Genomic DNA, 12,853 nt, shown 5'->3' with positions numbered 1-12,853 from the left:
CCTCGCCGTCCCATACAACCTGCGCCGTCCCAGATAACCCGCGCCGTCCCAGATAACCCGTGCCAGTCCCCATATAACACTCGTCGTCCCATATAACCCTCGCCGTCCCAAATAACCCTCGCCGTCCCACACAACACTCGCCGTCCCACATAACACTCGCCGTCCCACATAACCCTCGCCGTCCCATATAACCCTCGCCGTCCCATATAACCCGCTCCGTCCCATATAACCCGCGCCGTCCCATATAACCCCCTCCGTCCCATATAACCCCCTCCGTCCCATATAACCCCCTCCGTCCCATATAAACCGCTCCGTCCCATATAACCCGCGCCGTCCCATATACCCCGCGCTGTCCCATATAGAAACATAGAAATTTACAGCGCAGAAGGAGGCCATTTCGGCCCATCGTGGCTGCACCAGATGACAAAGAGCCGCATGGCCCTCAGTCAGCAGCCCTGAAGGTTACAATGGTGGAAAGGGAAAGAGCAGCCAGCCCAACCAGTCTGCCCCACACAACTACGACACCCCTTACAATGAAAAATTCTACACTCCACCCCAAGCGGAGCCATGTGATCTCCTGGGAGAGGCAAAAAACAGGTAAAAAAACCAGGCCAATTTAGGGAAAAAAATCTGGGAAAATTCCTCTCCGAACTATCCAGGTGATCGAAACTAGTCCAGGAGCTCAACCTGGCCGTATTTGATTCCCTGCAGTAGTTACCATTATACCTTCGCCGGCCAACGAGAGTTTATCCAGTCTAATCCTAATTAACCTTGCAGGTTACGGCACTTTAAGTGCCCATCCAACCATCTCTTAAAAGTGGTGATAGTTTCTGCATCCACCACTCTTCCAGGCAGTGAGTTCCAGATCCCCACAACCCTGAAGGCTTTGTGTCTTAATGCAAGGAGTATCCGCAATAAGGTGGATGAATTAACTGTGCAAATAGATGTTAACAAATATGATGTGATTGGGATTACAGAGATGTGGCTTCAGGATGATCAGGGCTGGGAACTCAACATTCAGGGGTATTCAACATTCAGGAAGGATAGAACAAAAGGAAAAGGAGGTGGGGTAGCATTGCTGGTTAAAGAGGAGATTAATGCAATAGTTAAGAAGGACATGAGCTTGGATGATGTGGAATCTATATGGGTAGAGCTGCAGAACACCAAAGGGCAAAAAACGTTAATGGGAGTTGTGTACAGACCTCCAAACAGTAGTAGTGATGTTGGGAAGGGCATCGAACAGGAAATTAGGGATGCATGCAATAAAGGTGCAGCAGTTATAATGGGTGACTTTAATATGCACATAGATTGGGCTAACCAAACTGGAAGCAATATGGTGGAGGAGGATTTCCTGGAGTGCATAAGGGATGATTTTCTAGACCAATATGTCGAGGAACCAACTAAGGGGGAGGCCATCTTCGACTGGGTGTTGTGTAATGAGAGAGGATTAATTAGCAATCTCATTGTGTGAGGCCCCTTGGGGAAGAGTGACCAAAATATGGTGGAATTCTGCATTAGGATGGAGAATGAAACAGTTAATTCAGAGACCATGGTCCAGAACTTAAAGAAGGGTAACTTTGAAGGTATGAGGCGTGAATTGGCTAGGATAGATTGGCGAATGATACTTGAGGGGTTGACTGTGGATGGGCAATGGCAGACATTTAGAGACTGCATGGATGAACTACAACAATTGTACATTCCTGTCTGGCGTAAAAATAAAAAAGGGAAGGTGGCTCAATCGTGGCTATCAAGGGAAATCAGGGATAGTATTAAAGCCAAGGAAGTGGCATACAAATTGGCCAGAAATAGCAGTGAACCTGGGGACTGGGAGAAATTTAGAACTCAGCAGAGGAGGACAAAGGGTTTGATTAGGGCAGGGAAAATGGAGTACGAGAAGAAGCTTGCAGGGAACATTAAGACGGATTGCAAAAGTTTCTATAGATATGTAAAGAGAAAAAGGTTAGTAAAGACAAACGTAGGTCCCCTGCAGTCAGAATCAGGGGAAGTCATAACGGGGAACAAAGAAATGGCAGACCAATTGAACAAGTACTTTGGTTCAGTATTCACTAAGGAGGACACAAACAACCTTCCGGATATAAAAAGGGTCAGAGGGTTTAGTAAGGAGGAGGAACTGAGGGAAATCCTTATTAGTCGGGAAATTGTGTTGGGGAAATTGATGGGATTGAAGGCCGATAAATCCCCAGGGCCTGATGGACTGCATCCCAGAGTACTTAAGGAGGTGGCCTTGGAAATAGCGGATGCATTGACAGTCATTTTCCAACATTCCATTGACTCTGGATCAGTTCCTATCGAGTGGAGGGTAGCCAATGTAACCCCACTTTTTAAAAAAGGAAGGAGAGAGAAAATAGGGAATTATAGACCGGTCAGCCTGACCTCAGTAGTGGGTAAAATGATGGAATCAATTATTAAGGATGTCATAGCAGCGCATTTGGAAAGAGGTGACATGATAGGTCCAAGTCAGCATCGATTTGTGAAAGGGAAATCATGCTTGACAAATCTTCTGGAATTTTTTGAGGATGTTTCCAGTAGAGTGGACAAGGGAGAACCAGTTGATGTGGTATATTTGGACTTTCAGAAGGCTTTCGACAAAGTCCCACACAAGAGATTAATGTGCAAAGTTAAAGCACATGGGATTGGGGGTAGTGTGCTGACATGGATTGAGAACTGGTTGTCAGACAGGAAGCAAAGAGTAGGAGTAAATGGGTACTTTTATGAATGGCAGGCAGTGACTAGTGGGGTACCGCAAGGTTCTGTGCTGGGGCCCCAGCTGTTTACACTGTACATTAATAATTTAGACGAGGGGATTAAATGTAGTATCTCCAAATTTGCGGATGACACTAAGTTGGGTGGCAGTGTGAGCTGCGAGGAGGATGCTATGAGGCTGCAGAGTGACTTGGATAGGTTAGGTGAGTGGGCAAATGCATGGCAGATGAAGTATAATGTGGATAAATGTGAGGTTATCCACTTTGGTGGTAAAAACAGAGAGACAGACTATTATCTGAATGGTGACAGATTAGGAAAAGGGGAGGTGCAACGAGACCTCGGTGTCATGGTACATCAGTCATTGAAGGTAGGCATGCAAGTACAGTATAACCCGCGCCGTTCCATATAACCCGCGCCGTCCCATATAACCCATGCCAGTCCCCATATAACCCTCGCCGTCCCATATAACCCTCGCCGTCCCATATAACCCGCGCCGTCCCATATAACCAGCGCCGTCCCATATAACCCGCGCCGTCCCATATAACCCGCGCCGTCCCATATAACCCATGCCAGTCCCCATATAACCCTCGCCGTCCCATATAACCTGCGCCGTTCCATTTAACCAGCGCCGTCCCATATAACCCTCTCCGTCCCATATAACCCGCGCCGTCCCATATAACCCGCGCCGTCCCATATAACCCGCGCCGTCCCATATAACCCCCTCTGTCCCATATAACCCCCTCCCCGTCCCATATAGACCGCTCCGTCCCATATAACCCGCGCCGTCCCATATATCCCGCGCCGTCCCATATAACCCGCGCCGTCCCATATAACCCGCGCCGTCCCATATAACCCGCGCCGTCCCATTTAACCCATGCCAGTCCCCATATAACCCTCGCCGTCCCATATAACCCGCGCCGTCCCATATAACCCGCGCCGTCCCATTTAACCAGCACCGTTCCATATAACCCTCTCCGTCCCATATAACCCGCGCCGTCCCATATAACCCGCGCCGTCCCATATAACCCATGCCAGTCCCCATATAACCCTCGCCGTCACATATAACCTGCGCCGTTCCATATAACCCGCGCCGTCCCATTTAACCAGCGCCGTCCCATATAACCCTCTCCGTCCCATATAACCCGCGCCGTCCCATATAACCCGCGCAGTCCCATATAACCCGCGCCGTCCCATATAACCCCCTCTGTCCCATATAACCCCCTCCCCGTCCCATATAAACCGCTCCGTCCCATATATCCCGCGCCGTCCCATATATCGCCCGCCGTCCCATATAACCCGCGCCGTCCCATATAACCCATGCCAGTCCCCATATAACCCTCGCCGTCCCATATAACCCTCGCCGTCCCATAAAACCCGCGCCGTCCCATATAACCCTCGCCGTCCCATTTAACCAGCGGCGTCCCATATAACCCTCTCCGTCCCATATAACCCGCGCCGTCCCATATAACCAGCGCCGTCCCATATAACCCGCACCGTCCCATATAACCCGCGCAGTCCCATATATCCCGCGCCGTCCCATATAACCCGCGCCGTTCCATATAACCCGCGCCGTCCCATATAACCCATGCCAGTCCCCATATAACCCTCGCCGTCCCATATAACCCGCGCCGTCCCATATAACCCGCGCCGTCCCATATAACCCATGCCAGTCCCCATATAACCCTCGCCATCCCATATAACCCGCGCCGTTCCATATAACCCGCGCCGTCCCATTTAACCAGCGCCGTCCCATATAACCCTCTCCGTCCCATATAACCCGCGCCGTCCCATTTAACCAGCGCCGTCCCATATAACCCTCTCCGTCCCATATAACCCGCGCCGTCCCATATAACCCTCTCCGTCCCATATAACCAGCGCCGTCCCATATAACCAGCGCCGTCCCATATAACCCTCTCCGTCCCATATAACCCGCGCCGTTCCATATAACCCGCGCAGTCCCATATATCCCGCGTCGTCCCATATAACCCGCGCCGTTCCATATAACCCGCGCCGTCCCATATAACCCACGCCAGTCCCCATATAACCCTCGCCGTCCCATATAACCCGCGCCGTCCCATATAACCCGCGCCGTCCCATATAACCCGCGCCGTCCCATTTAACCAGCGCCGTCCCATATAAACCGATCCGTCCCATATAACCCGCGCCGTCCCATATATCCCGCGCCGTCCCATATAACCCATGCCAGTCCCCATATAACCCTCGCCGTCCCATATAACCTGCGCCGTTCCATATAACCCGCGCCGTCCCATTTAACCAGCGCCGTCCCATATAACCCTCTCCGTCCCATATAACCCGCGCCGTCCCATATAACCCGCGCCGTCCCATATAACCCGCGCCGTCCCATATAACCCGCGCAGTCCCATATAACCCGCGCAGTCCCATATATCCCGCGCCGTCCCATATAACCCGCGCCGTCCCATATAACCCATGCCAGTCCCCATATAACCCGCGCCGTTCCATATAACCCGCGCCGTCCCATTTAACCAGCGCCGTCCCATTTAACCAGCGCCGTCCCATATAAACCGCTCCGACCCATATAACCCGCGCCGTCCCATATATCCCGCGCCGTCCCATATAACCCGCGCCGTCCCATATAACCCATGCCAGTCCCCATATAACCCTCGCCGTCCCATATAACCTGCGCCGTTCCATATAACCCGCGCCGTCCCATTTAACCAGCGCCATCCCATATAACCCTCTCCGTCCCATATAACCCGCGCCGTCCCATATAACCCGCGCCGTCCCATTTAACCAGCGCCATCCCATATAACCCTCTCCGTCCCATATAACTCGCGCCGTCCGACATAACCCGCGCCGTCCCACATAACCCGCGCCGTCCCACATAACCCGCGCCGTCCCACATAACCCGCGCCGTCCCACATAACCCGCGCCGTCCCACATAACCCGCGCCGTCCCGTATAACCCGCGCCGTCCCGTATAACCCGTGCCGTCCCGTATAACCCGTGCCGTCCCGTATAACCCTCACCATCCTGTATAACCCGTGCCGTCCAACCCGTGCCGTCCCGTATAACCCTCGCCGTCCCATATAACCCTCGCCGTCCCATACAACCCTCGCCGTCCCATACAACCCGCGCCGTCCCAGATAACCCGCGCCGTCCCAGATAACCCGTGCCAGTCCCCATATAACACTCGTCGTCCCATATAACCCTCGCCGTCCCAAATAACCCTCGCCGTCCCACACAACACTCGCCGTCCCACATAACACTCGCCGTCCCATATAACCCCCTCCGTCCCATATAACCCGCTCCGTCCCATATAACCCGCGCCGTCCCATATAACCCCCTCCGTCCCATATAACCCCCTCCGTCCCATATAACCCCCTCCGTCCCATATAACCCCCTCCGTCCCATATAAACCGCTCCGTCCCATATAACCCGCGCCGTCCCATATACCCCGCGCTGTCCCATATAACCCGCGCCGTTCCATATACCCCGCGCCGTCCCATATAACCCATGCCAGTCCCCATATAACCCTCGCCGTCCCATATAACCCTCGCCGTCCCATATAACCCGCGCCGTCCCATATAACCAGCGCCGTCCCATTTAACCCTCTCTGTCCCATATAACCCGCGCCGTCCCATATAACCCGCGCCGTCCCATATAACCCCCTCCGTCCCATATAACCCATGCCAGTCCCCATATAACCCTCGCCGTCCCATATAACCTGCGCCGTTCCATTTAACCAGCGCCGTCCCATATAACCCTCTCCGTCCCATATAACCCGCGCCGTCCCATATAACCCGCGCCGTCCCATATAACCCGCGCCGTCCCATATAACCCCCTCTGTCCCATATAACCCCCTCCCCGTCCCATATAGACCGCTCCGTCCCATATAACCCGCGCCGTCCCATATAACCCGCGCCGTTCCATATAACCCATGCCAGTCCCCATATAACCCTCGCCGTCCCATATAACCCGCGCCGTCCCATATAACCCGCGCCGTCCCATATAACCCATGCCAGTCCCCATATAACCCTCGCCATCCCATATAACCCGCGCCGTTCCATATAACCCGCGCCGTCCCATTTAACCAGCGCCGTCCCATATAACCCTCGCCGTCCCATATAACCCGCGCCGTCCCATTTAACCAGCGCCGTCCCATATAACCCTCTCCGTCCCATATAACCCGCGCCGTCCCATATAACCAGCGCCGTCCCATATAACCAGCGCCGTCCCATATAACCAGCGCCGTTCCATATAACCCTCTCCGTCCCATATAACCCGCGCCGTTCCATATAACCCGCGCAGTCCCATATATCCCGCGCCGTCCCATATAACCCGCGCCGTTCCATATAACCCGCGCCGTCCCATATAACCCATGCCAGTCCCCATATAACCCGCGCCGTCCCATATAACCCGCGCCGTCCCATTTAACCAGCGCCGTCCCATATAAACCGCTCCGTCCCATATAACCCGCGCCGTCCCATATAACCCGCGCCGTCCCATTTAACCAGCGCCATCCCATATAACCCTCTCCGTCCCATATAACCCGCGCCGTCCCATATAACCCGCGCCGTCCCATTTAACCAGCGCCATCCCATATAACCCTCTCCGTCCCATATAACTCGCGCCGTCCGACATAACCCGCGCCGTCCCACATAACCCGCGCCGTCCCACATAACCCGCGCCGTCCCACATAACCCGCGCCGTCCCACATAACCCGCGCCGTCCCACATAACCCGCGCCGTCCCACATAACCCGCGCCGTCCCACATAACCCGCGCCGTCCCACATAACCCGCGCCGTCCCACATAACCCGCGCCGTCCCACATAACCCGCGCCGTCCCGTATAACCCGCGCCGTCCCGTATAACCCGCGCCGTCCCGTATAACCCGTGCCGTCCCGTATAACCCTCACCATCCTGTATAACCCGTGCCGTCCAACCCGTGCCGTCCCGTATAACCCTCGCCGTCCCATATAACCCTCGCCGTCCCATACAACCCTCGCCGTCCCAGATAACCCGCGCCGTCCCAGATAACCCGTGCCAGTCCCCATATAACACTCGTCGTCCCATATAACCCTCGCCGTCCCAAATAACCCTCGCCGTCCCACACAACACTCGCCGTCCCACATAACACTCGCCGTCCCATATAACCCCCTCCGTCCCATATAACCCGCTCCGTCCCATATAACCCCCTCCGTCCCATATAACCCCCTCCGTCCCATATAACCCCCTCCGTCCCATATAACCCCCTCCGTCCCATATAAACCGCTCCGTCCCATATAACCCGCGCCGTCCCATATACCCCGCGCTGTCCCATTTAACCCGCGCCGTTCCATATAACCCGCGCCGTCCCATATAACCCATGCCAGTCCCCATATAACCCTCGCCGTCCCATATAACCCGCGCCGTCCCATATAACCCGCGCCGTCCCATATAACCAGCGCCGTCCCATTTAACCCTCTCTGTCCCATATAACCCGCGCCGTCCCATATAACCCGCGCCGTCCCATATAACCCCCTCCGTCCCATATAACCCATGCCAGTCCCCATATAACCCTCGCCGTCCCATATAACCTGCGCCGTTCCATTTAACCAGCGCCGTCCCATATAACCCTCTCCGTCCCATATAACCCGCGCCGTCCCATATAACCCGCGCCGTCCCATATAACCCGCGCCGTCCCATATAACCCCCTCTGTCCCATATAACCCCCTCCCCGTCCCATATAGACCGCTCCGTCCCATATAACCCGCGCCGTCCCATATAACCCGCGCCGTTCCATATAACCCGCGCCGTCCCATTTAACCCATGCCAGTCCCCATATAACCCTCGCCGTCCCATATAACCCGCGCCGTCCCATATAACCCGCGCCGTCCCATTTAACCAGCACCGTCCCATATAACCCGCGCCGTCCCATATAACCCGCGCCGTCCCATTTAACCAGCACCGTCCCATATAACCCTCTCCGTCCCATATAACCCGCGCCGTCCCATATAACCCGCGCCGTCCCATATAACCCCCTCCGTCCCATATAACCCATGCCAGTCCCCATATAACCCTCGCCGTCACATATAACCTGCGCCGTTCCATTTAACCAGCGCCGTCCCATATAACCCTCTCCGTCCCATATAACCCGCGCCGTCCCATATAACCCGCGCAGTCCCATATAACCCCCTCTGTCCCATATAACCCCCTCCCCGTCCCATATAAACCGCTCCGTCCCATATATCCCGCGCCGTCCCATATATCGCCCGCCGTCCCATATAACCCGCGCCGTCCCATATAACCCATGCCAGTCCCCATATAACCCTCGCCGTCCCATATAACCTTCGCCGTCCCATAAAACCCGCGCCGTCCCATATAACCCTCGCCATCCCATTTAACCAGCGGCGTCCCATATAACCCTCTCCGTCCCATATAACCCGCGCCGTCCCATATAACCAGCGCCATCCCATATAACCAGCGCCATCCCATATAACCCTCTCCGTCCCATATAACCCGCACCGTCCCATATAACCCGCGCAGTCCCATATATCCCGCGCCGTCCCATATAACCCGCGCCGTTCCATATAACCCGCGCTGTCCCATATAACCCATGCCAGTCCCCATATAACCCTCGCCGTCCCATATAACCCGCGCCGTCCCATATAACCCGCGCCGTCCCATATAACCCATGCCAGTCCCCATATAACCCTCGCCGTCCCATATAACCCGCGCCGTTCCATATAACCCGCGCCGTCCCATTTAACCAGCGCGTCCCATATAACCCTCTCCGTCCCATATAACCCGCGCCGTCCCATATAACCAGCGCCGTCCCATATAACCAGCGCCGTCCCATATAACCAGCGCCGTCCCATATAACCCTCTCCGTCCCATATAACCCGCGCCGTCCCATATAACCCGCGCAGTCCCATATATCCCGCGCCGTCCCATATAACCCGCGCCGTTCCATATAACCCGCGCCGTCCCATATAACCCATGCCAGTCCCCATATAACCCGCGCCGTCCCATATAACCCGCGCCGTCCCATTTAACCAGCGCCGTCCCATATAAACCGCTCCGTCCCATATAACCCGCGCCGTCCCATTTAACCAGCGCCGTCCCATATAACCCGCGCCGTCCCATATATCCCGCGCCGTCCCATATAACCCGCGCCGTCCCATATAACCCATGCCAGTCCCCATATAACCCTCGCCGTCCCATATAACCTGCGCCGTTCCATATAACCCGCGCCGTCCCATTTAACCAGCGCCGTCCCATATAACCCTCTCCGTCCCATATAACCCGCGCCGTCCCATATAACCCGCGCCGTCCCATATAACCCGCGCCGTCCCATATAACCCATGCCAGTCCCCATATAACCCGCGCCGTCCCATTTAACCAGCGCCGTCCCATATAAACCGCTCCGTCCCATATAACCCGCGCCGTCCCATATATCCCGCGCCGTCCCATATAACCCATGCCAGTCCCCATATAACCCATGCCAGTCCCATATAACCTGCGCCGTTCCATATAACCCGCGCCGTCCCATATAACCGGCGCCGTCCCGTATAACCCGCGCCGTCCCGTATAACCTGCGCCGTCCCGTATAACCCGCGCCGTCCAATATAACCCGCGCCGTCCCATATAACCACCTCCGTCCCATATAACCACCTCCGTCCCATATAACCCTCGCCGTCCCACATAACCCTCGCCGTCCCACATAAACCTCGCCGTCCCATATAACCCGCTCCGTCCCATATAACCCGCGCCGTCCCATATAACCCGCGATGTCCCATATAACCGCCTCCGTCCCATATAACCCCCTCCGTCCCACATAACCCGCGCCGTCCCACATAACCCGCGCCGTCCCGTATAACCCGCGCCGTCCCGTATAACCCGCGCCGTCCCGTATAACCCGTGCCGTCCCGTATAACCCTCGCCGTCCCATATAACCCTCGCCGTCCCATACAACACGCGCCGTCCCAGATAACTCGCGCCGTCCCAGATAACTCGCGCCGTCCCAGATAACCCTCGCCGTCCCATATAACCCTCGCCGTCCCATACAACCCGTGCCAGTCCCCATATAACCCTCGCCGTCCCACATAACACTCGCCGTCCCATATAACCCTCGCCGTCCCATATAACCCTCGCCGTCCCATATAACCCTCGCCGTCCCATATAACCCCCTCCGTCCCATATAACCCTCGCCGTCCCATATAACCCTCGCCGTCCCATATAACCCTCGCCGTCCCATATAACCCCCTCCGTCCCATATAAACCGCTCCGTCCCATATAACCCGCGCCGTCCCATATATCCCGCGCCGTCCCATACAACCCGCGCCGCCCCATATAACCCGCGCCGTCCCATATAACCCATGCCAGTCCCCATATAACCCGCGCCGTCCCATATAACCCTCGCCGTCCCATAAAACCCGCGCCGTCCCATATAACCCTCGCCGTCCCATATAACCCGCGCCGTCCCATATAACCCGCGCCGTCCCATATAACCCTCTCCGTCCCATATAACCCGCGCCGTCCCATATAACCTCCTCCGTCCCATATAACCCGCGCCGTCCCATATAACCCGCGCCGTCCCATATAACCCGCGCCGTCCCATATAACCAGCGCCGTCCCATATAACCCGCGCCGTCCCACATAACCCGCTCCGTCCCACATAACCCGCGCCGTCCCACATAACCCTCGCCGTCCCATATAAACCGCTCCGTCCCATATAACCCCCTCCGTCCCACATAACCCGCGCCGTCCCGTATAACCCGCGCCGTCCCATTTAACCAGCGCCGTCCCATATAACCCTCTCCGTCCCATATAACCCGCGCCGTCCCATATATCCCGCGCCGTCCCATATAACCCGCGCAGTCCCATATAACCCGCGCCGTCCCATTTAACCAGCGCCGTCCCATATAACCCTCTCCGTCCCATATAACCCGCGCCGTCCCACATAACCCGCTCCGTCCCACATAACCCGCGCCGTCCCACATAACCAGCTCCGTCCCATATAACCCTCTCCGTCCCATATAACCCTCTCCGTCCCATATAACCCGCGCCGTCCCACATAACCCTCTCCGTCCCACATAACCCGCGCCGTCCCATATAACCCGCTCCGTCCCACATAACCCGCGCCGTCCCATTTAACCAGCGCCGTCCCATATAACCCTCTCCGTCCCATATAACCCGCGCCGTCCCATATATCCCGCGCCGTCCCATATAACCCGCGCAGTCCCATATAACCCGCGCCGTCCCATTTAACCAGCGCCGTCCCATATAACCCTCTCCGTCCCATATAACCCGCGCCGTCCCACATAACCCGCTCCGTCCCACATAACCTGCGCCGTCCCACATAACCAGCGCCGTCCCATATAACCCTCTCCGTCCCATATAACCTGCGCCGTCCCACATAACCCGCTCCGTCCCACATAACCCTCGCCGTCCCATATAAACCGCTCCGTCCCATATAACCCTCGCCGTCCCATATAACCCGCGCCGTCCCATATAACCCACGCCGTCCCATATAACCCTCGCCGTCCCACATAACCCTCGCCGTCCCATATAACCCTCGCCGTCCCATATAACCCGCGCCGTCCCATATAACCCATGCCAGTCCCCATATAACCCACGTTGCTCCTCAACTGGAAATGCTTAAGGAACAATGCTTTTTATTTAAAGCATTCCCGCATTGTACAGAATAGAAAATCGGACTCATTCAAACTTCGTTCAACATTTTATGGCCATTTTTCTGAGGCATCTCGCAATGTGTCAAGAGCTTGCAATGCCGCCACTGGCAGGAGGGTGTAATTACAGCCTGACAAGTTCACACGCAGTTTCTATTCGAAATGTTGACACAAGAACTTATACTGGGAAAAACTGATAGTGAGTGCAGCGGATGTAAGATTTTTTATATATATATTAGCTGACACAGTCACAGGACCAGAGAAAACGTCCCATTGGCTGGTACGGATTTTTTTCCTTCCTCCTAGAGGGTTTTATTAGGTTATTCAACTGCATGGAGCATCACAGCCGAGCCCAATCCGTTGTACACAAACACTTTCTAGCTGGTGTCACTGCTGCCCCCACTGGATCAGCATGGGACAAACCGGTGATCAGTCTGGGACCTTGCTGCACTGGACTGAATGGGGAAACACACTGCC

At 55.6% G+C, this 12,853-nt stretch overlaps 1 protein-coding gene across 4 annotated transcripts in view; it reads right to left on the bottom strand.

Annotated features, from left to right (window-relative positions):
• Window positions 1-12,853, bottom strand: part of zswim7 (zinc finger, SWIM-type containing 7) — an 82,907-nt gene that overhangs the window by 50,361 nt on the left and 19,693 nt on the right. The window lies entirely within an intron of this gene.

This window comes from Pristiophorus japonicus, chromosome 16 (genome assembly GCF_044704955.1).
Source record: "Pristiophorus japonicus isolate sPriJap1 chromosome 16, sPriJap1.hap1, whole genome shotgun sequence".
In the NCBI taxonomy this organism is placed as follows: Eukaryota; Metazoa; Chordata; class Chondrichthyes; family Pristiophoridae; genus Pristiophorus; species Pristiophorus japonicus.
Note: the sequence above shows the minus strand (reverse complement) of the source record. Positions and strands in the feature narration are given on the sequence as shown.